Source organism: Marmota monax, unplaced genomic scaffold, assembly GCF_021218885.2.
Source record: "Marmota monax isolate L192 unplaced genomic scaffold, Marmota_monax_Labrador192_F-V1.1 WCK01_AAM20220418_F8-fsc00072, whole genome shotgun sequence".
In the NCBI taxonomy this organism is placed as follows: Eukaryota; Metazoa; Chordata; class Mammalia; order Rodentia; family Sciuridae; genus Marmota; species Marmota monax.
In genome coordinates, this window is record NW_026692356.1 from 8,608,872 (window position 1) to 8,613,953 (window position 5,082).

The following is a 5,082-nucleotide window of genomic DNA, read 5'->3' on the forward strand; positions in this document are numbered from 1 at the left end:
TGAGAAAAACACACTAAGATGTGATCCATGGTTTAAACTGAGTGATTGGAATAATTGTTATTTTTCTTCTTTATGCTTTTGTGTCAATTATTTCTAAATGTAATTTTTTTAAAAAAAGGAAAAAAAGTATTGAAGTTGGAAAGGATTCCAAAAAATCTTCTGACCCAGATGTCTTGATTCATAGATTTAAATGAATTGAACATGCATTTACTAAATGCCTACTTTATGCAAGTTGATTCAAAAATTAGTAAAACGCAACTCTCCCCTTAAGCCAGGGTGTGCTGGAGCTGGCTCGTATTGGCTCATAAGAGGTGATTTTTAACTTGTCAGGAATTTAAGGTAACAGCTGCTATACACAGCTATTATTTAAAACCAAATAATATATTCAACTGTAATATTTTTATGCTGGTGACTATTTTTAATTTTATTTTTATATATCACATTATAAATAAAAATGAGCAACCAAAAAAGCTTTCTTTAAGAAACTAAGTCATACAAAGTTACAATAAATAAATATTTAAACCCAAGAGTTATTATTACTCTTTACTTCCTATTTATTTTGTTACATTTCACTGCTACCTGTGCTCTTGAGGTCTTTATACTTGCTGTGTCCATCCAGTGGGAACACAAGGCAATGGTGGGCAGCTGCACATCTCCCTGAAGCTCTGCTTCAGTGACATCATATTCACAGACCAAATTGTGCCTTCACGGGAGGGAGGATTCCCATCATGGAAAGTACCAACTGCTACAAATCTGAGCTTGATTGACTATTTTGAGGAACTGATGGGGAAAACAATGATAGAGATTATTCTTCGACACATGCCACATCTGTGGCCATGACACCGCAATAGCCCACATTTAAGGTTGTATCTCCTTAGAATTGGGAACTGTCATTTCATTCAGCAAAAGAATCACTCATGTCACTGCTAGATGATGTTCCAACTATTTCTTCATTGTTTCAATTTTGTCTAGCAAATGGAAGCGGAAATATCAATCAGCAGTTGTATCAGGACTACTCTCATTCTTAATTGCAACTGCAAGTTGGCTGCAAATATGAGTTCAATAAATGGCAATGAAAGCATTTCGTGAGACTCCATTGCTTAAATAGAATTGACAGCAAAGTGTTCTGTATGTTTTATTATATGTCAATTGTGGATCACACATCCTTTCCATTAGTGATATTTGCAATGAACTGAGGTACATATATATGCATACAGTGAACCAAGAACCAGAGAATTGGTTATTAAGCATTTACCAATATAAAACTGTTCATAATGTAGTGTGAAAGGAAAACTGTGAAAAATGATCAGTAACAAAAAGCAAAATGAAAGAATCAAAATCTTAGCCTGAAAGGGAATAATGTGATCATCTGCCTGGTGAAAGGAGGCTGCAAAAGAAATCTAAGGCTCAAAGGGATTAAGAGAATGGTTCAGCTGATCCAGTTAGCTAGCAAAATCAATCAGAGCCAGGGCTCAGGAACCATTTTCCCAGCAGCCTGCAGGCACCACAGACTGTTTTTCTTATTCTGCTTGGTTGCTGAACACACACTGTCAAGTTCATGGTAGACCAGGTTCGCTGAGGTGTGGAGATATCCAGAAGCCTGAGTGACATGGTCAATGAACCAAGCACCACGAAGAGTCTTCTCCTCTTCCAATCACTGTTCCATTCTGATTTCTCTCTGGTTCTTCCCATGAGAATCCTTTCATTACTACAAACCTGAGAAGCAAGGAGAGGGCTCTGGCACATTTGAGCATGTGACAGGGGAGCTCTCTGAAGATGCACACATCCATGACACACATGTTTCATTCAAGACTATGGAAGGTGGGATACATCATCGCTGTTCCTCCTACCCCAAAATGGAATCAGTCATTTGGGTGAAATGGGGGAGAATAATTATAAAACTGGAGAGATACAAAAATTATCTCTAAGATAAACCTGTCCAATGATTGATTGCCAGATAGAGTGACAGAGTGGAAAAGAATTGGTGAGATGGTTAAGTCTAAGCTATGACTTTACCTTAGGCAGTTGACATGAGGGCTCCATTTTTATCACCTATAAAATGAAAATATTGCATAGGATGGTCATAGATCTCCTTTTAGCTCTAACACTTCCTGATTCTAAAGAACAACAGAATGGAGATCTATCTTTAAGGAAATATTAGACTCAAATAGAGTCTGTTGTGCTACAATGCATGCTTCTGTAATTCAAATTAATTCACCAAAGACTGATAATTTCGGAATATCTGAAAGACAGAAGTGGCATGTTGATTGACACATAGTCTTCCCCAGCTTGTTAGGCTTTGTTCCTATAACTAAACAATGTCTTCATGCAAAGCCTACCAGCCCCATTGAACAGGTAGTCATGGAGAACTCCTTACAACTCTGCATTCTCTGGCCACTCCAGTGCACTAGCTCAGGGAAACTGGCCGAAATATGGAATCCCTGGCCCTACCTGGCTTACAGAATCAGAATCTGCATTTGAATGCCCCTTGATTCCTTGTAAGTGCACTTTAGACCTTGAGAAGCATTGGTGCCTTCAGTATCCATTCATTCCACTTTTTAACCTCTCAGTTTTAGCTCCTGTTCTTTCTGGGAATTCCATTAACCCACCTATAGTTTTTGCTTTTTTTCATTTTCAAGGGTTTGACCATCATTTTTAACCAGGATTGCTAATGTTTTCATCAGTATTTTGGCTAAAAATTTGGTCAAGTCTTGAGTCATCCACCTGCCTCAACTTTATTTTTTCCATTACCCTTGTTAGGGGTTCACAGATGATTTTGCAAAAAGCAAGGATTTCCATGAACTTATATTCACATCATGGCAGAAATCCCAACATATTGATTCTGTTTTACATTTAATAAAATAAATTGTTGAAAACTAAATTCATCCTTTGAAAAAAAGGTTGGTGTGTGTTATTCAAGGGGAAAAAGTAGTTCCCCCCCCCCCACTTTTTTTCAGTAGCCCAACTACAGGAAATTGACTTTTCCTCTCCCTTCTCCTCAAAGGTACTCCCACTACTGGAAGCACTCTCTAAGCTCAAGGTTCCTTCCTCTCTCTTGGCTCCAATACTGAGACCAAAGTGAATAAGAATTATTGAAGATGCCCAGGTGAGGTGAAGCACACCGGCAATCACAACTACTCAGGAAGCCAAGGCAGGAGGATGGGAAATTCAAGGCCAGCCTTCACAACTTAGTGACATCCCTTCTCAAATTTTGGGCTGAGGATGGAGCTTAGTGGTAAAGTGCCCTGGGTTCAATTCCTAGGACTGAAAAAAAAACTGAAGTTGAAAATATTTGGTCTGATATTGAGAAATCCATTACATCCTAACTCCAGTAAACTTTTATGAGGCTGTAAAAGATATCCTGACCTCTAGCTTGGTGTCTGTTTCACAATGGTTCTGGGTGTAGTTTGTAGCTCTACCACCAGGGGCCACTCTACAGGCTTAGGGAACTGTAGTGTCTCCTACCTGGACTCAGAGCTCAACAACTAGGGCGATAAAGCTTCCAGGAAGGGATAAATTTACTTCCATTTTCTAACAGTGGAAATGTAGGTGAGCCATCTTTCCTGCTTACAGACTCAGAAGGTATGACCTGACTCAATCTCCCACGAGGACTTCCTCTTCCAGTCTGTGCACGGGTAAAACCTGATAGGAAAATGGTGCCCACCAGTGAAGCTCCAGATCCAGCTCATTGAGACCTCTCTTATAGCTCTTCTTCTAAACCATCCTCTCTCAAAATAGGACCCCAGCCCACTAGTCATTGTACATGTATGTATGTCATGTGCTGTCCAACTTGACACTCATATATTATCACTTAAATAGTTTCTCAAGTATTTTAAATAAAGTCCTATTATAATTTTTTATCACCAGAATCTGACACTAACATAAATATAATAGTTTTAAATTATCACTATTTGCAGATGACATGATTCTATACCTAGCAGACCCAAAAGGGTCTACAAAGAAACTATTAGAGCTAATAAATGAATTCAGCAAAGTGGCAGGATATAAAATCAACACGCATAAATCAAAGGCATTCCTGTATATCAGTGACAAATCCTCTGAAATGGAAATGAGGACAACCACTCCATTCACAATATCCTCAAAAAAAAAAAATAAAATACTTGGGAATCAACCTAACAAAAGAGGTGAAAGACTTATACAATGAAAACTACAGAACCCTAAAGAGAGAAATAGAAGAAGATCTTAGAAGATGGAAAAATATACCCTGTTCATGGATAGGCAGAACTAACATCATCAAAATGGCGATATTACCAAAAGTTCTCTATAGGTTTAATGCAATGCCAATCAAAATCCCAACGGCATTTCTTGTAGAAATAGAGAAAGCAATCATGAAATTCATGTGGAAAAATAAAAGACCCAGAATAGCAAAAACAATGCTAAGCAGGAATTGTGAATCAGGCGGTATAGCGATACCAGACTTCAAACTATACTACAGAGCAATAGTAACAAAAACAGCATGGTACTGGTACCAAAACAGGTGGGTGGACCAATGGTACAGAATAGAGGACACAGAAACCAATCCACAAAACTACAACTATCTTATATTTGATAAAGGGGCTGAAAGCATGCAATGGAGGAAGGATAGCATCTTCAACAAATGGTGCTGGGAAAACTGGAAATCCATATGCAACAAAATGAAACTGAATCCCTTTCTCTCGCCAGGCACAAAAGTTAACTCAAAATGGATCAAGGAGCTTGATATCAAATCAGAGACACGGCATCTGATAGAAGAAAAAGTTGGCTACGATCTACAAAATGTGAGGTCGGGCTCCAAATTCCTCAATAGGACACCCATAGCACAAGAGTTAATAACTAGAATCAACAAATGGGTCTTACTCAAACTAAAAAGTTTTTTCTCAGCAAAAGAAACAATAAGAGAGGTAAATAGGGAGCCTACATCCTGGGAACAAATCTTTACTCCTCACACTTCAGATAGAGCCCTAATATCCAGAGTATACAAAGAACTCAAAAAATTAGACAATAAGATAACAAATAACCCAATCAACAAATGGGCCAAGGACCTGAACAGACACTTCTCAGAGGAGGACATACAATCAATCA